The 22,910-nt window shown below is 37.8% G+C and overlaps 2 non-coding genes across 2 annotated transcripts; one reads left to right on the top strand and one right to left on the bottom strand.

Moving 5' to 3' along the window:
- Window positions 1-15,983: 15,983 nt before the first annotated feature.
- LOC127090171 (small nucleolar RNA R71) lies at window positions 15,984-16,090 on the top strand. Its single transcript, XR_007791700.1, has one exon. It is a non-coding gene; the product is annotated as a small nucleolar RNA R71 (small nucleolar RNA).
- Window positions 16,091-18,347: 2,257 nt separating this feature from the next.
- On the bottom strand, window positions 18,348-18,454 carry LOC127088600 (small nucleolar RNA R71). The gene has a single exon (XR_007790430.1). It is a non-coding gene; the product is annotated as a small nucleolar RNA R71 (small nucleolar RNA).
- Window positions 18,455-22,910: the final 4,456 nt, after the last annotated feature.

Below are 22,910 nucleotides of genomic sequence, written 5' to 3'. Positions count from 1 at the left end.
CCGACCATATTTAAATTTTCGTAAAACTAATTTCATTTTTAATTTGCATCATACGCACAGCATGACATGCATTTCATCATGAATAAAACCTAAAATATCAGTCAGAATAAATTTATTGAAAATACAGACAAATTGGTTAAATCATTTCTCAAGAACATGTAAAATCAGCGGGTAAAAAGTTTCAGAATTAAAATTACAGACACCAGTATTATTAATCTACAGTTCATGTAGTTTTAACCTGGTGTGCTCGTTATATTTTTCAGCAGCTGTTTCAGTTGCGTTTTGACTCTCCTGAGCCTTTTAACCGGTGTAAACTTATTTCAGAATTTGAAGAAACGTTGTATTTTTTCAATAAGTATATTTTGTGCTGATCATTTTAGTGTGTCTGATTTAATTTTTCGAGCAAATTTTTATCCGACATATATTATAATCGATCACTATTTTTGTTAGGTTAATTATTCAACTAAAATAATTAGAATTTATTCAAATCAAAATATTTATTAGAAATTTTAAATAGGAAATTCTAAATAATAGTAATTGTTTAAAAAAAAAATATAAACGAAATTACTATTGGATTCCTATTTTTTACAACTGGTACCTACACACTCACCTATCACACTCATTTTCCATCACTACTAACAACAGTAAATGGTCGCCCCATTTTTCGAAAACACACTTCCCTCACAACTAACGCCACCTACCTTCTCTCTCTCTCTCTCTCTCTCTCTCTCTCTCTCTCTCTCTCTCTCTCTCTCTTGAAAACAGTAACCAAAAAGAAATAAACAGAAGGACAATCCTCACAAAAAATGGACTCACTCAGTACTCTCGGTACCTCACCCTTTCACCAAAAAAAAAAGAAAAAAGAAAAAACGAAAAAGAAAAGAAAACGAGAAGAGGACTCTTCCTCTTCATCTCCAACGCACCTACACACTGAAAACCACCATCACCGCGTCACCACCCGCGCGTCTCTCTTCATTCACCAAACCCTGGCCACCGCGAAAGCCACCACACACGTCTTAACCATTCACTCTCCCACTGGTCCTCCTCCTCTCCACAGCGCCAAACAACCGCCCTTCCGCCGTCAACCACCACATTACTATCTTCTCCCTCAAACCGCGACGTTGAGACTACAACCCCTTCACTTCTCCATCGAACATCTTCACTCTTTCGACGGAACACCGTTCCTCTCCGCTTCGCAATCCTTGATCCAAGCCACGAAGCGTCAAGAACATGCTCCAAAATTCGTCACGCCATTGAAGATTGCAACGAATATATGATCCCGGATTGAAACTCGAATCTTCGATTTCGAACATGCCGTGAAGAATCCACGCCATCACCAACTCAAGACAAACGCAAGTAGGAGCTATATTCCATAAAGCTAAAGCGTATCGAAGCGGCGTTCCAGTGCGGTGGTTAATTCGCGACGAACAAGGACGATGCATCTTTTATGAAAGAGCTGGTTTTTGTAGAAATGCAGGGTTATGTGTTAAAACTGATGGATGAATTTGTAGGCGTAAGGTGCTATGCTGGTGGTGCCTCACCTGTGTTATTCTGCAGGAGCAATTTTGCATCTATGGAAGGACCAAATGGAAGGATCTTTGAGCATTTTGGATGACGAATTCATCAACTTTGGTGCAGAAGATGATTATGACATTCATTTCGGTTACCAGGGTGTTGTTGCAGTTGTTAGTCAAACGTGAATTGCAAGGTTTTGAGCTCGATTCAAGATTTGAATCTGACCAGTTCTTGTCGTGACACTGCCGAAGACCGTTTTCAAATCTGCGGCACAATAACGCCATTGTTATCTCCGTCGGTAATCCCTTTAAATTCAAAGTTCAAGCTTTAATTTGATTTTGTATGGTGCCGATCTGATATTGCATTGTGTATTATCGACATCCTGTTGCATTGTGTAAACGTATTACTTCTGTGTTCATTCTTGGAATTTACTTTGTTGAGATGCAATGCTGTTAAATTCTGATTTGCATTATTGTGACTACCGTGAGGATAAGTTTTAAGATTTAGGAATACGTAAGGAAGGTTGCGTTGATTTTGGAATGATACAAGCATTTTTGGTTTTGATTGTTGCGTTTCATACGCCTACGAATTGAGCCAAATGATTATCAATATTGTTGGACTTAAATTCAAGAGAGTTGTTTATATGTAATTCATTATAAGTTTGGTTTTTATCCGGTAAGAGTTTCATGCTGACTTAATACGAGGCGTTGATATGTATGTTTTGATGTCGCATTTGTCGGTTTATCAATCATGATGCAAATATGCTTCGCTTGTGTTTAGTTTAGGGGCTGCACTTTTTATACTTTGGTGTGTTCATGAGAATTATGCAGATTGGTTTGCTAATATTTAACCGTGTCGGTTTGTGGCTTAACCATTTTTATTCAACATGTTGTTGTTGTCTCATGAACATGGTGTATATTGAATTGTCTCTTGACCATGTTTGACAAATTCCTGTAATTCATTTTCTTTTAGCAGAGGCTATTACAGTTAGCAAAGGCAAATGATCATGAACATGCCGTGGCTATTAGTGTATTGAAATTCATGAACATGCCGTGGCTATTACAGTTAGCAAAGGCAAATGATCATGAATATTAGTGTACTGAAATTCATGAACATGTTGTGGCTATTATAGTTAGCAAAGGCAAATGATCTGATACTTGTGTATATCCATTATGACATTGTTTTATTCCTTTTATATAATTTCAAATTTCTAATATTGTTACTTATTAATTGGTATTGGTTCTAGTTAGTTACTAGAGTATGTCCTATTGAAAATTCAGTTTGTGTTAAACATAGTAATGTAATTATATTCTTAGTTGCTTGCTAAATATTGTAGTGTATGCAGATTTCGATTATATTACAAACGTGATTGATTCGGATTTGATGTCATGATATTAATGCAATAAGGTGATAGTTGTAAAGAAGAAAATATGATATCGGGTTTTTATTTGATTTTCATTGTGATAAATTGGGATTGAACCCGTGGATTCGGTAATTTCATGTCGATATGCCACCCAAACTTCAATAAACTGATTGTGAATTTTCACCGTGTTATAGCCTTGTGTATGACATTAATCATGTTGTCATTTCGCGCAAGCCGGTTCTTGAGCACATTGTGATTCGTTCAATCCGATCATTTTCAAATCAACATTGTCACTTACTTCTATCTCTTTTAATTAAATTAGTTAATTAATTAAATTTTGATTGATTAATTACTATTTTTTAATTAATTTTAATAAACTTAATTATTTGACTTAATTAAATATTTTTGATAATTAGTCTTAATTAACTTAACTAATCAACTTAACCGAATTTTAATCAATTAACTTTGATGATTAAACATTGATCAATCTTATTTGCTTCCGTTTCAATCATTCTCAAGCTAAGCCCATTCAATTTAAAACCATTTTAAACCACTAAAATCACACAATTCTTGATTTAACATCAAGCTCATTTTCAAACACCTTTATAAGTCGATTGCTTTAGGCATCACCATCAACCTCACATGGCTTACTCTTGGGCCTTCTTACAATGAGACCTATTCGATTTTAATTAATCGATTAGATGAACTATTCACTAAATAAATTCAATTCATTCACAAAATACAAATTTTAAACCTCGATCCGACATCGAATATTAAATTAAAATACCTAATCACAATTTAATACTACTTCATTTGGGAATAAAAAGGAGATGGTTTTGAGTTTTCAACTCCTCTCCTCGATTATTTGAATACGAGTTCTCTTACTCGGTTAGTCAAATAGTCGTCATTTCTATCCACCTAAGCACAATCAAATCGAATTCATACTCATATTAATGAAACGAAAAGGGAGATGACTTTGAGTTTTCAATTTTTCTCCTCGATTATTTGAATACAAGTTCTCTTACTTGGTTAGTCAAATAATTGTCGTTCCTCTACAAACTTCTAAACCCCGATTAAATCAAAACACTTTCATAACAATGAAATGAAAAAGGAGATGACTTTGAGTCTTCAACTTCTCTCATCAATTATTTGAATACGAGTTCTCTTACTCGGTTAGTCGAACAATTGTCATTTTTCCACCAACTTATACCATAAGTCAAATCATTCTCAATCAAAACTATACGAAAAGGGAGATGGTCTTGAGTTTTCAATTCCTCTTCTCAAATGCTTGGATATGAGTAGTCTTACTCAACCATTCAAGTACTTGTCGTTTATTCTAAAATACATCAACCATACACAAACCAATTTTCATATCACTCAGACGAAACATAAAGCGGTCTAGAGTCTTCTATTCCCTTTCTCGATTATTAGGATACGAGTTGTCTCACTCGATTATCCGAGTATTCGTCATCCTTTCAAAACACCTTAACTACTATCAAATCCTTTTTATAATTAAGGATGAAAAAGAAAGTGGTCTAGAGTCTTCTATTCCCTTTCTCGACTGTTAGGATACGAGTTATCTTACTTAACTATCCAAGCGATCGTCATCCAACCAAAAACATCTCAACCAATCAAAACATCCAATATATTAATCTAACTTGTCACCCTCGTATGATCAAAACTCTTTTCAGAAAGAACACTGTCTAATCCTTTCTAACGCGCACAACAAAGTAGTGTTTAAGCCTCCGCCGAGAGTAGACAAGCCAGCGTTTAGCCTTTAGAACACAATCTAAGCAGTTGTTCACTAAAAGACATCAACCAACCGTAGTTCCCCGAACTACGAATGCTCTGATTTCCTTATTATACCATAAGGATACGTAGGCAGGAGATTGCTGTATCTTCGCGAGCACACTAATAAAAAAGTCTCCCATTTCCCTTTCTGAGGTTCTCATCCATTTCTATTTTCAATATATTTATAACCCAAAGATAACAAACAAACATAAATTAACACTCAAAAGGTTCCCGTTGAGTACAACGGACGTAAGGGGTGCTAATACCTTCCCCTTACGTAATCCACTCCCGAACCCGAATATGGTTGCGACGACCATTATTCCATTTCCTAAAGGTTTTATCGATATTTTCCTATCCCTTCATTGGGATAAATAAAGTTCGGTGGCGACTCTGTTCGAACGTAAATTTTTCCGTGACCATCGCGAGGAATCGTATTTTTCGAGATGCGACACCCTCTTAGTGATTCTTTGCTTGTGTGCCTCGAGTGAACCTTGTAGTTTTTCGACCTTCATTTCTTCAATCTTCTTGGATTATTCTATGGCCACCACAATATGATCGAATTTGGGGGTTAGGGTTCGTAGAATCTTTTCAAAATTCATTTTATCTGAGATCATCTCACCGTAATTCTTTATCTCATTTCTATGAGTGATGATTCGATTGAAGAAATCTGTTATCTTTTCACTATCTTTCATCTGCATCAATTCATATTGACGCCTCATCTTCTGTAATCACACCTTCTTTAGTTTCTCTGCACCATCGTTGCACTTCTCCAAAATCTCCCATGCTTCATGCAAAGTTGCAGCTCCTGCAATCTTTTCAAAATGTGCTTCATTAACACACTGATGAATTAAGAATGCCGCCTTGCAATCCTTCCTCTTATTCTCTTTGTGAAGCGTCTTTTGTGCATCTGTGGGTTATGTGGGGGAGTGTTGGGTAACCATTTTCTACAACTTCCGTGACTTCTTGGTACCCCAGTATCGCCTTCATCTGTACCCTCGATCGATCCTAGTTCTTTCCATTGAGAACAATGAGGTTTGTCGTGAGGGTTGCACCAATTTGAACCATTGTGTGTGTATCACAAGACTTCTGATCGAACCGAACTCTGGATATCAATTGTTAAAGTATTTACACACATAGATGATGATTATGCATAATACAGCCAAAGAAGATAAATAACCAGAAGGAATGAATTCTATTATTCAGAAACTCTATGCAATTGATACAACTGGTATATAGACATTATACCTAATACAATACACATGGCATGTAACCATTGGATAGCTAATTACACCTATATAATTTGTATTATTTCTAACATTTAGTTGTTTGATTGCACTGGTTGGATTTATTTTTGTATATAGTATATAAAAATCTTAAACATATGCTTCAACCTATAAAACTAAACAATTTAGTGAAATAATATTATATTTTTATTGTTGTGTAAGAATTCAATACCATAATATTATCCGCACATAATTCTTAGTCTCCTTGTTAAAACAAATTAAAGATAACAAAACAATTATATAATCTTTATAAGGCAGTGATTGAGCATTACACAATACTCATGCCTATCCTTGATAATAAAATATTATCATATTACATATTAATTTAATATTATAAATAATTTAATATAAAATCAAAATAAAAAATATATTATTTTATAATTTCTTGTATATATATACTAAAAAATAGACTGAAGAACATGAGAGTCTATGTAACAAAATTTAATATATAAATAATTAAAATTAAAATTAAATAAAAAATATTCGTTTATTTAAAAAATGGATATACAAATACAAAAATGTCCATTTGAATGCTACTAATCATAAAATGAATGACCTTTATGGATAGACCTGAACACTAAAAATGAGAGTTTTTTCTAAAAACCCACATATTTCAGGCAAGCTAAAAAAACAGTAGTATTTTTTTACTGAGGTGGTATTTTCCGTATGGCAGGCTAAAAACAATGTTTCATATATATATTTCATCATTATGAGACAATTGAGGTGGATTCAATATTTGCAAGATCAACATATAATATTCTTAGAGTAGTGGTAGAATTATATTTTTCATATGTCATGTTGATATTTTGTCAACGTTAGGTATGTGTATGTTGGTAACATGGTGATTATGTTTATGTTGACTATGTTATGAGAATGTTTGTAAATAAAATAATTTAAAAAGAAATTCCCAATACGATCAATCCAACAATCTAGATATCATAGTTCATTAAACAATAGCAAGTCATATACCAAGACAAACGGAAGGGTGCACTCATGTTCTAACTCATCTCCTTTAAGAAATATGTCATGTGTAACCCCTAGATAAGTCTTTGTACTCATAACAACTAAGTTGGATATGGAATATACATGAAATTGATATGTCATGTGTAACCCCTAGATAAGTCTTTGTACTTATAACAACTAAGTTGGATATGGAATATACATGAAATTGTTGGAATATCTCTCTTATTTAAAATGCCTCAAATGAATGTGGATTAGTAGCCTATGTATGCATAAGCCTTTATTATTATTATTTAATAAATAGAATTAGGTCAATAATTCATAAGGTGAAAAAAAAAGAGAAATTGAGAGAATAGTAAAATTCCTGCAATTACAATTCAGTACAAATCAGTCCCACAAGATCGGAATTTTCTTGCAATTGAATCGTCGGATCGTCCTGATTTTTTACGATACTGTTCAACACTCATAGAAGTATATTATGAACGGTGGAGATTGGATTTTGAGCTTTCTAGATCTGTCTTATGAGTGGTTTTCTAAGGTGCAGTATTTGTGGTCGTTTTGGTTGATTATCTCTCTTTATTCTTGTTGTATTCCAAGATTGACTGTAGATCTTGACGATTTTGATGTATGCCTCTAATTAGTGTTAGAGAAAACCTTGATTGTATCCATTATTGATTATAGTGGATATATTAAGTGGCTTGGGGTCCAGTGGTTTTTTTACTCCTAATTAACAGAGGTTTTTCTATGCTAAAATTGTGTTGTGTTATTTGGTGTATTTTTGTTAATTATCGTTGCACTTGGTATTTAGGAGAGATTTTGATGTTGGATTATTCCATTGCGTTTGTGATTTCCTCCCAACAAGTGGTATCTAGATCCATGGTTTGATTTGTGTAATTGATAACGCGAAAACGTATCGTATTTTTGGCTTCATATGCACTGCTTTTTACTTGATTAACACTTATTATTACGCAGTATTTTATGTTTATTGCAGGTATTTATCGAATACAAGGTTTACAAGCAAGCAAAGTGGAAAATAGCATAAAGGAAAGAGAAAAAGAGAAGAGAATGGAGAAAAATAGAGAGTATGGGTCCACCACACCAAATGGGCTTGTGGCGCCCATCACTTGGATGTGCGGCGCACGCCACATGATCCAAAGAGGGTGATGGCGCCCGCCACAAAGCATGAAGATTTTGGCGCTCATCCCTCAAAATGTGGCGCTCGCCACGGAGTCTCTCTTTGCTTTCCATCATACGTTTAATTTTAGCCAGATTTCTTTTTTGGTTAGTTTCCTAGGCAGTTTTTTCTACTTTGTAAAAGTGATAGTTTCTCTACATCGGGGACTATTGCAATTTATTTTACGCATTTGAATTCAATTCTAATGGTTACTCATTGCCAAAGCCTGCCGACATTATTTTATTTGAAGAATCAAGATTCAGTTCCAGTTCTCAATTCGTAATCCAGGTTTTATTTTGATTGCTATTTTATTTTGATTGCTATTTTATTTATTTTATGCCTTATTTTTTAGGCTTCCTTGCAAAAATAGAAGCTCTCGAGCATTGACCTTGTTTGGATTCTCCCGGCCAAAAATAGTACATGCCAACAGATATCTAAAAACTCTGATGGTTGGGTTATGGATGATCGAGGCAAGAATTCCTTCAAAAGAATTTATTGAAGTGTTAGACAATCTCTGCCAGAAGGAAAACACCTCAACCGACCAATCTGAATCCAAAGGGCCCTCACAAATAGCACCTTCCCCATGAGGAATTCCTAACAGGCCTGCTAGTGCGTCGGTACTGAATTCATACTCAACAACAAACATTCTAAATCGAACAGTACCAATTGTACTAGCAGTGTTAGGATTGACAATATAAATTAAAGAACTTAAAAACTCGATTGTCAATCGCTCAAAGGTAGGCTCTCTGTTTGAAAAGATAGTGTGCAAGCCTAAATTATCTAATAAATAAAAAATGCTATGATAGATACCCAAAGTGTAAAGACAATTATCATCCACATACCTTGTCGGGAGGATTTCCCGATTTTGCAACCTTTCGATAATTTTTCTCTGTCTATCCCCCGGTTTCCCTTCACGAAGAATAAATCCATTGAACTCCATTATTTAGCTCTTGCAATGTGATGAAGAAGATGAAGATTGGTTTGTATAAAGGTGGGATTTTTATGAATATTGAGAGATGAAAAATGGAAATGGAAGTTGGGAAACTGATTTGTATGGTGGGAAGATGAGAAATGTGAGAGCTTTTATGGGGTTCAAGGGCGTTTTTGGAAGGTGAAAAAATGGGTTTTGGAGGTTTGAAGGTATGAAAATGGTGAAAAATGTGAGGTTGTTCCGAGCTTTTACAGACGCCGTGGCGGGCGCCACAGAATCCATGACGGGCGCCACAAGGCCAATTTTGACTGGGCTGGATTTTTGCTTATTTGGCATGGGCTTCTCATTCTCTTTTCGGTTGGGGGGTCCGGCTAGCATTTGCATTGTATTTTCCTAGTGACATAAGGCTTGCACAATTTTATACAAATAAAATTTAAATATTAGACTAATAAATAAATAAATAAATAATATAATTAGACTATAATAAAAATATAAATATAATAAACAAACATAAAACATATATATATATATATATATATATATATATATATATATATATATATATATATATATATATATATATATATATATATATATATATATATAGATGTGGAAATATCAATGTGCTAACATAGTTAAGAAAATATCCCAAATGCAATGATATAAAATAAGTTAGGTAAATGCAAAAGATATAAGCATAGATGAGACAAAATAAAACGAGATGGTAAAATCAAATAGTAGGGGGTTCGTCTATCTGACTGGATCCACGAAGCAGGACTATCTCCTGACGAAGCTCTGCGATCTCCTGGTACAAACAATCAGCCTCGGTAGCATGTATAAGATCGGATACCCCCATCTGTAAGGTAAGGTCAGCCACCTCCTGCCTAAGCCCGACAATCTCTCCACGACACTCTGCAATCTGCGTGCGGATGTCTGGGGTCTGCAAGGATAAATTATTGGAGAGCACAGTAATCCTGGGTGAAGGTGGTGTAGGGGTATACTCAGCAATAGGTGGGGATCTAGGCTCCTCGATAGTCTCTCCCTGACCCTCCAAAGCACAACTCCAGTTAGCTGGGTCATGAACATTGGTCATCATCGGATCAGGTAGTGTAAAGTAATGTATCGCTTCGCTATCAATCAACAATCTGAACTGTCTTGGATTGAAGGAGGATATCCTCATCAATCCTCTGGTCAAGCAAAAATCGATATCCATAGTAGTGTACCCACAGAAGGTCCTGAGATGTAGTAGCTTGCGGGATAGACCTAGGGCGATGGAAATCTGTGTGATGATCCCTCCTACATGAATGACTCCTTCAGACGATCTGGTAACACTGTTGAGGCCACACAACAGAAATTTCCCACATGCCACAAGGCGAGACTGGGATGCATAGAATAATAAGAATATCTCCTCCTCACTCAACAACGTCTCAGCATCTGGTCTTCCAAGGAAGGAGTGTGCCAGTATCATCTGGAAGTACCTCAAAGCAGGGTTGTGTATAGCCTGGGACAATTGAGTAGAAGGATCCTGACTCCCTCCACCAGAGATATCGCTCAAGAAATTTTCCACTTCCTTACCCAGAAAGTATCCCATCGGCGTCTCAGGGATAGCGTCGGGGGTGGTCTGAAAGCCTAATAGGTCATCGAACTCCTTCTGGCTGAAAGAGTACTCAATCCCAAATAGCCTGAAAGCAACATACCCATCTGGTCCAGAGTAAGGATCATAATCAAACGAACTGAGGAACTCCAATGTCAAGTTCCTATAGGTGTTGCTCAGGTCGTTAACGAACTCATCCCAATGGAGTTGGTGGCTCAGAAATTGGATGCTCGGCTCAATGCCCAGGGCTTCCATGCAATGCTGGTTTGGGTAGCGTGTAGGCGCCATAGGGCGCTGGTAGAGAGCTATGTAATGCTATCTCTGGGCATCATCCCTAAAAGCTACGTGCATATCGTCGAAGTCCTGCATCCTGTAAAAGTTAAGAAAAGGGATCCTGAAAACACAAACATTGCAAATATTTAGTCCTGGTGAAAATATGATAAAAATAAAATAAAGTAAAGTAAATAAATGCGAAAAAAGTAAAACAAGATAAGAAAACCGTGGGTTGCCTCCCAAGCAGCACTTGTTTAACGTCATTAGTTTGACGATCGGAATTTATACACCTGTAGTAGGAATCGGTGGAAATATCAGAGTGTGGCTTGAGTAGTCTGTTGGGATGTCTCCTCCTTCGTAGAGCTTCAGTCTTTGTCCATTTACAATGAATGGACTACAAGTTTCGTTCTTGATTTCTACAGCTCCGGATCTCAGAATCTTGGATACTTTGAAAGGGCCAGTCCATCTTGAGCGCAACTTCCCAGGGAAAAGTCGTAACCTAGAGTTGAACAGGAGAACATGGTCGCCTATATTGAAATCTTTCTTTACTATTCTTTTGTCGTGCTAAGCTTTTGTTCTCTCTTTGTATATTTTGGCATTCTCGTAGGCAGATTGCCTGAGTTCTTCCAGTTTGTGAATGTCAAGGATACGTTTTTCGCCAGCGGTCAGGTAATCTAAATTCAAAGTTTTAATGGCCCAATAGGCCTTATGCTCTAATTCGAAAGGTAAGTGACAGGATTTTCGATAGACTAGTTGGTAGGGAGTTGTTCCTATAGGGGTTTTGAAAGCGGTTCGGTAGGCCCATAATGCTTCTTGAAGCTTCTGAGACCAGTCTCTTCAAGAGATAGAAACAGTTTTTTCTAGAATTTGTTTTATCTCCCTATTGGATACTTCTACTTGGTCACTAGTCTGTGGGTGGTATGGTGTTGCTACTCTATGCCTAACTCCATATTTTCTTAAAAGTTTATCAAATATTCTCGATATGAAGTGTGATCCTCCATCGCTTATGACTAAATGGGGTGCTCCAAATCTAGGGAATATATAGTTTTTGAATAACTTGATCACCACCCTAGTATCGTTTGTGGGTGCAACTATAGCTTCAATCCACGTAGACACGTAGTCCACAACTACTAAGATATACTTGTTTCCTAAGGATGGTGGGAAAGGTACCATGAAATCTATACCCCAAACGTCGAAGAGTTCTACTTCCTGAATGTTTCTTAGAGGCATTTCATCACACCTTGAAATATTTCCCATGTGTTGGCATCTATCACATTTGACAATGCAAGCATGGACATCGCGCCACATGGTGGGCCAGAATAGGCCATCTTGAAGAATCTTGGCGTATGTCTTAGAGGTGCTCGCATGTCCACCATAAGGTGCAGAGTGACAATGCTCAATTATACTTTTTACCTCCTCTTCTGGAACGCAACGGCGAAAAATTCCATCTTTACCCCTTTTGAAAAGGAGCGGTTCGTCCCAATAAAAGTTTCTCACATCGTTGAAGAACTTCTTCTTGCAGTGGTAGTCAAGATCAGGGGGTACGATATCAGCAGTTAGGTAATTAACAAAGTCTGCATACCATGGCACGTTACTTACTGCTAAGGATTTTGGGAAGTGCTCATGAGGGCCTAGGCTATCGTCTTCAATGGTTTCTAGTCTAGCTATCAGTCTATCATAGGCAAAATCATCGCTTATGGGTACCAGGTGTTCTAGCCTAGAAAGGTGATCAGGTACTACATTTTCAGTGCCTTTTTTATCTCTTATATCTAAATCAAACTCTTGTAGTAACAGAATCCATCGGAGTAACCTGGGCTTGGCATCTTTTTTACTTAATAGGTAACGAATGGCAGCATGATCAGTGTAAACTATAATTTTGGCTCCTACTAGATAAGATCTAAATTTGTCGATAGCGAAAACTACAGCGAGTAATTCCTTTTCAGTTGTTGTGTAGTTGAGTTGGGCAACGTCTAGGGTTCTACTGGCATAATAAATCGCATGTAATTTTTTATCTTTCCTTTGTCCTAGAACGGCTCCAACGGCATAATCACTAGCGTCGCACATTATCTCAAAAGGTTCTGACCAATCAGGGGGTTGTATAATAGGTGCTGATATTAACGCTTGCTTTAAAAGATTAAATGCTTCATTACATTTTCCATCGAAAATGAATTCAACATCTTTCATTAAAAGGCCAGTTAAAGGTTTAGTTATTTTGGAGAAGTCCTTGATAAAACGCCTGTAGAATCCAGCATGTCCAAGGAAACTTCGGACTTCTCTGATAGTTTTGGGTGGTTTTAGGTTTTCTATAACTTCTATCTTAGCTCTATCTACCTCAATACCTTTTTCGGAAACTATATGTCCTAAAACAATCCCTTCAGTCACCATGAAATGACACTTTTCCCAATTTAGTACAAGGTTCACGTCCACACATCTCTCCAGGATTTTCTCAAGGTTAGCAAGACAATTGTAGAAATCAAATCCGCAAACTGAGAAATCATCCATAAATACTTCCATGATATCAGCTAGGTAATCTGCAAAGATTGACATCATGCAGCATTGGAAAGTTGTTGGGGCGTTACAGAGGCCGAATGACATTCGTCTGTAAGCAAAAGTTCCACAAGGGCATGTAAAGGTAGTTTTTTCTTGATCTTCGGGATGGATTTTCTTGATCTTCGGGATGGATAGGTATTTGGAAAAATCCAGAGTATCCATCTAGATAGCAGAAGTAAGGGTGTCTGGCTAGATGCTCCAACATCTGGTCTATAAATGGTAAAGGGAAATGATCCTTCCTGGTTTCTTTATTTAATTTTCTGTAGTCTATGCACATCCGCCATCCTCCTTCTATCTGTTTTGCTACATGTTCGCCTTTATCGTTTTGCACGACTGTGATGCCTCCCTTTTTAGGTACTACATGCACAGGGCTCACCCACTTACTGTCCGAGATCTGATAGATTATACCTGCCTCAAGTAACTTAAGAACTTCATTTTTAACAACATCACTCATTATAGGGTTTATTCTTATCTGATGTTCTCTGGAGGGCTTTGAGTCTTCTTCGAGCGAAATCTGATGCATGCATACAGATGGGCTTATACCTTTCAGGTCAGAGATATTATATCCTAAGGCTGAGGGATATCTTCGTAAAACATCTAAGAGTTGGTTTGTTTCTTCTTGGCTCAAAGTAGCACTGACTATGACTGGACGGTTCATCTCTTCATCAAGAAACTCATATCTCAGGTTCTTAGGCAGTTCCTTAAGTTCTAAGGTTGGTTTCTTAGGGAATGGCATAAAATCTGGGGTAAGGGATAAACATTCGTAAAGGTTATCATCGATGTAGGCTTTCCTAAAGTCACCATCTTCCATTATGAGAGTTGATGGCAACTTAATTGTTTTTGTGATTTCTTCTTGTTCTATCTCCCTAACACATTCATCAATGATATCTATGGCATAACATGCGTCTCCCATCACAGGTGCCATAAGAAATTTTGAAAGTATAAATTCTATTTTCTCATCACCCACCTCAAAGGTCAACTTTCCTCTCTTGACATCTATTATGGCTCCTGCAGTTGATAAGAATGGTCTACCTAGAAGGATTGGTATATCATTATCCTCTTTGATGTCCATGACAACAAAATCAGTAGGGATAAACAACTGACCTATCCTAACAGGGACATCTTCTATTATGCCTATCGAATACTTGACAGATCTATCGGTTAACTGAAGTGACATCTTAGTAGGCTGTAATTCTCCTAAGTTTAACCTCTCACAAACTGCTAAAGGCATTAAGCTCACAGTAGCTCCTAAGTCTAGAAAATCTTTTTCGATGACATGACTTCCCAAAAGACAAGGAATGGAGAAATTTCCAGGATCTTTATCTTTTTTGGCTAATTTATTCTCGGAAATAGAATTGCATTCCAAGGGTTTCGGATCGTCGAGTCTACGTTTGTTGGTAAGGATGTCTTTGAGAAACTTTGCATAAGAAGGTATTTGGGTGATGACTTCTGTGAAAGGGATTTCTACGTGAAGTTTTTCTATAACCTTAATAAATTTCTGATACTGGTTATTGATCTGGTTTTGTTTGAGTCTTTGCGGATATGGTATCGGTGGTTTATATGGCGGGGGTGGTACATAGGTTTTGTCTTTAGGTTCTTCTCCTTTTTCTTGACCTTCCTGTTTTTCAGATTCCTCTAGTTCCTTTACTTTGTCAGTGGGTTCGGTATATTCCTTAGAAGTTTTGGGTTCAATCAATCTTGAGTTTGGTGGCCCATCATAAGCGTTCCCACTTCGCAGGGTAATGTCATTGGCTTGTCCTCTCGGATTCTGTTGAGGTTGTCCAGGGAACTGTCCTCCAGGTGTAGTCTGGGGGACTTGGTTTAAAGCTACCTGAGAGATCTGGGTTTCAAGCATCTTGGTGTGAGTAACTATTTGGTCAACCTTGGTTCCTAACTGGATAATTAGTTCGTTAACGTGAATGTTTTGGTTCATGAACTCTTTGTTTTGTTGGGTTTGAGCAGTGATAAAATTTTCCATAATTTTCTCAAGGCTCGGCTTTGGTGGTACAGGTTGCATAGGTTGATTTGGTCTTGGGGCTTGGTAACCAGGTTGTCTCGGAGGTGCATTATTTTGGATAAGGTTATTGTTCTTATAGGAGGAGTTCGGATGATTCCTCCATCTAGGATTATAGGTATTCGAATATGGGTTCCCTTGGGTGTAATTTACTTGCTCAGAGTGGGTTTCGTTTAATAGACTGCATTCTGCAGATTGGTGTCCTTTGGTTCCATATATCTCACAATCCGACGAAACTGCAGTTGCAGTATTCGGGTTTACGCACATATGCTCGACCTTAAGGGCTAATGCGTCCATTTTAGCTTGCATCATGTCTATAGACCTTAATTCATGTACTCCTCCTTGGGCTTCCTTCTTCTCGACTGTCGCTCGTTCGACTCCCCATGATTGATGGTTTTGAGCCATATCTTCGATGAGGGCACTAGCTTCAGGATAAGGTTTGTTCATCAGCGCACCGCCTACGGCAGCGTCGATGGTCATCTTAGTGTTATAGTGAAGTCCATTATATAAGGTATGAATGATTAACCAATTTTCTAAACCATGATGTGGGCATGCTCTTAACAACTCTTTGTATCTCTCCCAAGCTTCAAACAACGATTCTCCTTGGTTCTGGGTAAATCTAGTTATATGGTTTCGAATAACGGAGGTCTTACTTGGGGGAAAATATCTAGCAAGGAATACTCTTTTAAGGTTATCCCAAGTCGTAATGGAATTGGGTGGAAGGGAATCTAACCATGATAGGGCTTTATCTCTGAGGGAGAAAGGGAATAATCTTAAACGGGTTGCCTCAGGAGAAGCTCCATTGGTTTTAAAAGTGTCTACTAATTGGAGAAAGATTTTTAAATGTTGGTTTGGGTTCTTAGTAGCGAGACCTACGAATTGTCTCTGTTGCACTAGTTGCAACAAGGAGGGTTTAAGTTCGAAATTATTAGCTGGGATGGTTGGGTTTACTATACTAGAACTAGGTTCTTCGTTTGATGGTTGAGCGAAATCCTTAAGAGGTCTTTGGTTTTGATCTTCGGCCATAGCTCTCCTAATTCTATGGAAGAATAAACGTGCGCGAGCGTAACGTTCAGGTTCCGTCAGAGGGTATACTAAGCTTTCGGTGCTACGATTTCTTCGCATTGACCGACAGGTAACAACCTAAGTCTAAACGATATAACAACAGGGTACGAAATTTGATGAAATTGATCCCCAGCAACGGCGCCAAAAACTTGATGCGTGCTTTTCGCAAGTATACGAACGCGTCAAAGTAATATAAAAGATTGTCGAATCCACAGAGACCAAGTGTCAATCTATCGTTATCTATTGTTATGGTGTTTATCTAAGGTAATCAAAATATGGGTTTTTAGAGTGTGCAATGAAAAGTAAAGTATTAAATTAAGTTTAATTAATAAAGACAGGTTCAAATGTAATTCACATAATCAATTAATAATCCAAGTACTTGCTAATAGGACTACTTATGGGCAGTTGTACTCCCTAATCAAACCCTCTTATTGTAACTTATAAAAAGGCGCGCATTGTGTTAGAGTAGTAAACCTATTTTTAATAAATATAGTATCTTGACTAAGTTGAAAAGTATTTTAACTTGGATTTCTTAACCAAAAGAGGTTCTCACGAACCAGACTCTAAACTTATAAACGCGTCCGAAAATAGTTTTATAATCACTTTTCTTTTTAAGTTAAAAACTCCTAATAAACTGAACAAAGCGCTTTCGCTGTATTTGAAATAGTTAGAAACAACTAAGTTTAAAAGGACGTTGGACGACTTTCGATCTTACCCAATGGAAATTAAGTGCGGGAAAACTGAAGTTGAAAGTCAAAATAGCCCTTAAGTGTTTCTACGAACAATTGTACGGACTATCGGTTCAATTATGGTCCTTACATTTTAACCTTTATGGGTTTAGCTAGACATGGTAAACTAGAGGTGCATTTTAATTTAAATAAAAGTAGTGCGAGTGCGGAAAGTAAATAAAAGTAGTGCGAGTGCGGAAAGTAAATAAAAGTAGTGCGAGTGCGAGAAAGAAATAAAAATAGTGCGAGTGCGAGAAATAAATGAAGTAGTGAGAGTGCGAGAAATAAACAAAAGTAGTGCGAGTGCGAGAAATAAATAAAGTAGTGTGAGTGCGAGAAATAAATAAAGTAAAGACAGTGCGGGAAGGTAAAGTAGACAAAGGTAAAGCAATAAAAACCTGCTCCAATCGGAGGCTTGAATAAAGTGTGAAACGGAAATGAAAATGGCGGTAGGATTAACTTCCTTCCAAAGTGCTCCAAACTCGATTACAGACTCGATTACACAGTTGTGGCAACACCCCAATGTGAAGCGATTACCACTTTTAAAATACTGAATATATGCCTAATTGAAACTAAGTTTGCTCTAAGTTTGGATGCTGAAACAAATGAAATTGAGTCTCTATTTATAGGCAAGGAAAATAATGGAAATGACAAGGATGCCCTTCATTTTGAATTTGGGAGGGAAAAACTTTCTTCTTGTGGCGCCCGCCACAACACCATGGCGCCCGCCATAAGGGTAAATTATGGCGCCCAAGTGGAGATAGTGGGAGACGTGGCAGTTGAGGGAAGTTGATCTATGACACGTCATGGCTGGGCCCATGGCGCCAGCCACAGTGGGAGCCACAAGTGCAAAATGCTGATTTTTAGTCTTTTTAGCTCATTTTCACTCCTTTTCTCAATCGGGACTCCGATTAGACTGAAAACCTGAAAACAAAGAGAAACATAGTAATAACATAACAAAATAATAATAAAACAACTAAAATGCATGCGAAATCGGAATCGAAAATACGGTGAAATTCAGTGTCATCACATCTAACTCTGTCACTACATGGAACGAGTTGAAGAAAATTTTCTTAGCACGATATTTCCCACCTAGTAAGACGACTATGCTAAGAGCCCAAATAAATGGGTTTAAACAAAAAGATAATGAATCACTTTTTGAAGCTTGAGAGAGATACAAAGACATGATGAGGCTTTGTCCATATCATGGTCTAGAAGAATGGTTGATCATCCTTACCTTTTACAACGGTCTCTTGTATAACACAAGATTCATAATAGACGCCGCCGCAGGTGGCGCACTGATGGATAAACCCTACAATAAGGCCTTTCAACTTATTGAAAGTATGGCCCAGAATCATTACCAGTGGGGAAGCATAAGAACCTCCATAGAGAAACCTCCAAAGAAAGGCGACATGTACGAATTAAGCAGTCTTGACCATGTCAACGCCAAGGTAGATGCTCTTACTCAAAAGATAGACAACTTGACCATAACATCTGCAGCTACCCTGGCTGCTGTAGCACCAAACTGCAAGATATACGGAGTTCCAGGGCATGCTGCCCCAGAATGTCAACTCTTAATAGGAACCTCCACAGACCAGGTAAACTATGCTCAAGGAAACCCTTACTCAAACACATATAACCCAAGTTGGAAGAACCATCCTAATTTTTCGTACAAAAACAATAATGCATTATATGCACCTAACCAAGCACCTGCTGTACCACCAAGATATCATAAAGCTGCTACAAATACTCAAAATGCTCCTAGGAAGTCAAACCTAGAAATAATGATGGGAAACTTCATAGCTACCCAAGTCCAAACAAATAAGGATTTCCTAAATCAAAACATACACATTAGCGAGTGTCGCATCCGCGAAAAACAACCGGCGGGACTCAAATAAAAACACAACACAGAGCCGCCACTGCGCGTTATTTATCCCAAGATAGGGAAAGGAAACGCTCAGAGAAACCTGGAAAGGAAATGGTCTCGCGACCAAAGAGAAAGGGTAAGGGAGTCGGTTACGCAAGGGGAAGGTATTAGCACCCCTCACATCCGTCGTACTCGACGGGATCCACGTTCTAAGAAAAGAAAAGGTTGCTAAAACATCACACACACACACACCGAAGACAACACAGGTGGGGTTAAGGGGAAGAGAGCTCGATAGGACGTCGCATCCTATGCCTACGTATCTCGTCTGGAACGAGAATCAGAGCTGCCGTAGTTCGGCTTACGCACGCCAAACAAACAAACAAACACACAGGCAAACATGGAGCCTGAATGCCAATCACTGGACTTACATCAGCATCCGAACCAAGACGCACACAAAAGGGCAAACGTGGAGCCCGACCGCCAATCACTGGACTTACGTCGGCATCCGAACCAAACACACAATCAGATAACAAGCAAACACACACAAAAAAGAAAAAAAAAGTGCCCGGAGAGACCTCGCACGGTCTCCTGCCTACATACCTCGTCTGGAACGAGGATCAGGGCGATGTAGTTCCCCACAAAGGGAAAGAAAATCTAGCCAGAAACCAAGGGGAGACACACTACCAGGGAGCTGTACTCGAGCCTAGTGTTGTCATGCATCATTGCCCTAAGTTCAGGTTTCTACCTACTTGCACAACAGCAAGCTAATCCTATCCAGGAAAGAAGCAAGCATACAAGCATACAAACATCAACAGATCAAAACAAGCATTTCAAGCAAGTATTCACATAGCACACACTATAGCCAATCAAGTGGGCTCAAACAATGGGTTTGACTGCCTAGGCAAGTCATCTGTACAAGGTAGTGTTCGCTCTTAACCTTGCCATTGAGGGGCTAAGGTGAAGCAGATGAAAGGTGAGTGAAGATTAGACTTCACAGCTCTTATCCCTGACCAGGGAGAGCTTCAGACAAAGGAGCGTGGGTCCAGAATGGAGGGACCCTTCTACGCTCAAAGACTCTGACTCGATTGTGCAACAGCACGAGATCTTGGGTTTGTGTCCCCATGCATCAACACAGTGCCGTGTGAGCAGAGGACAACTCAACAAAATAGTGGGGGATAGATTGCATATCCCTTTGATCCACCAATTGCCTCATAGAGGTCTTTACCTGCTTGGCACAAATGTAAACAACCACAAACATCGCCTCTTAAGGAGGACTTCAGACAGTTGCCTGGCCAGGTAACAGGCCAGGTCTTCCAGACTACATGAAGAATAGAAGTCCTACCTCAAGTGGTTTAAAAACCAAGCAGCAGCAAGCAAGTTCTTAAAGAACTGTAAGCGACTAAACGTACCTGAAATCAATCAAGTATCATCAGTACTCAGACAAACCAACAATAAACAGCAAATGCTAATCTATACAGACAACACAAGTTAATGTACACAAGTGCAAGCTATAAGCTCAAGCTCAAGCATCAATCCCTATAAAGCAAAGTCAAGTTAGTTTATAGACATCAACCAAACTCAATTCAAATTGCCTTGAAGCAATCTCCTTAAGCATTGTGCATTTCATCCTGAAAATCCACACCAAATGTGAGAAACTAGACCACTAGGCCAAGCCTAGGGTCCAAAAGGGAGAAAAAAAATCTAAACAGCAAGCCAAACCAATCCAAAATCAAATTAAAACCATTCAAAAGCAAATGCAATTGGTCCCATGCTTATACCATTCTCCATTATCATTTCATGACCAATTTAACACAAACTAGGTCAAACACAAAACCAAAAGTCCAAACAGAATGACTTCAATCAAAGGCATACCAAAACAATTCCAAAAATCCTCAAATAATTCACACCTAAACAGGACACAATCAACAAGTAGCATGTCAATTTTCAGCTCAATTGGACAAAAGAAACTAGGTCAATGAAAATCAAGAAATCCAGACACAATTATTCAAACCAATTCATAGCATCAACACAAGCATTCACTTCAAAAATTCATAAAACAGTGAGAACAATTAAGAAATGAATGGGACCAAAAGCATGATGTCCTACAATGTGTCTACAATCAGCACACCAAATTTCACATTCATCCAAAACCATATGAGAATTTCACAAAAGATATGCCAACATGTGTCACACAATATTACCAAATGAGCATACAGTGAAGAAAATTATCAATCAATTGGAAAATGCCATAGAAAAATCCAGAACAATTCACATGTTATCTTGACATACCAATGATCATTCATGCAAAATTTCAATCCAATCCAACAATCATAGGTCATGCAAATAAATTCATGAAGTTGACCTAGCTAGGTGTGACACAAATTGTCACACCTAGATTCGAAAAAATCATATCTCAATCATCAGGTATCCAAAAATCACAAACTTTACATGGAAATCACCATCAACATGTCCAGAATGAGCATAAAAAATTTCAATCATTTCTTTAAATGTGTGAGCATTTCATGATGAAAATGGCAACATGTACAAAATTGTGACACATTCTACAAACCCTAGGCTCATTATTTTTCCATTCATGCCAAAAAATCCAAAAAATATCCATTAAATTCTACACAATTTCATGAGTATGGCACAAAAAGTTTCATCAAAATTGGATGAGTTATGAGTGAGTTACTAATTTTTGAAGTTGTGGTACAAAAAATGAAATTGGAATGATCAAAAGAAAATGAAATAAGAAAATAAATTAGTGAAATGGCAAAATGGTAAATAGCGCCTCCCTGGTCCAAAACGCAGCGCATCACTTAATGTGATGGCGCGTTCTGATTGGAAAATCCAGGTGGGAAACATCTTTTGAAATTGGCAAGGCGCTAGGACGAATCAAACAAGCTTGGAACCGTGTTCTTCAGCAAAACAAGTCCAGAAAATTCAAGAACACCAAGAACATCAAATCTTCACAGAAATTCATAAGCCTATAGTCATTGGAAAGGTCTAAGTGCCAGGATCATGGATACGTAACCTAAATTGCCTAATTCTCACTGTAGCTCACGGATCGAGCCAATTAGGTTTTGACATCAAATCTTTCAAACACGATTTCTCAACCTATAGTTCATCATTTCAAAAACTGGACCTAGCATGATCATCTACGTGGAAAACACTATAGAACGCATATCACAATTCACAAAATGATGAGATTCGAAATCACACCTTAAATTGGAGACAGTGTTGAATCTTGAGCTTTGGCGCGTGTTTCCTCAAAACAGATGCAGCATGGAGATAGGGAAGTTGAACGGAGTGCTCAGGTTAGCTCGAAATTGCTTCTATTGGAAGAAATTGCCAATTGCCATCGTTGCACCAAGGATGAACAGTTGAGATTCGTGAGGTTTTTGGTGATGAATTGATGAAACAGTCCAAGAGGAAGATGATTGGAGGAGGAAGCAAAAAGAATTTCGTGAATTGGTGAAGAATTGGAAGAGTTTGGTTGATGAATGTTCTTGATGAATTTGGAGAATTGGAGGGAAAAACTGTTAGAGATTTTGTGAAATTGCGATTCTGATCCAAAGTTAGTTATGATTAGGCTCTTATACTTCCACTTAATCACACTCTTAATCATCCAATTAACCAAAATGAAAGTGATTAGCTTAATGTGTAATTTACAAAGCAAGGGCAAAAATGCCATTTCACAATAGGGCCCATGACAACTGTATGACAGCTCACACACTCTCCAAATTCCATTTGTGATGTGTTGGCACTTGTCTCATGGCAATTGGTTTTGTATTTTTCAATT

This window comes from Lathyrus oleraceus, chromosome 5, assembly GCF_024323335.1.
Source record: "Lathyrus oleraceus cultivar Zhongwan6 chromosome 5, CAAS_Psat_ZW6_1.0, whole genome shotgun sequence".
NCBI classification, from domain to species: domain Eukaryota; kingdom Viridiplantae; phylum Streptophyta; class Magnoliopsida; order Fabales; family Fabaceae; genus Lathyrus; species Lathyrus oleraceus.
This window is presented reverse-complemented; position numbering and strand designations above follow the sequence as displayed.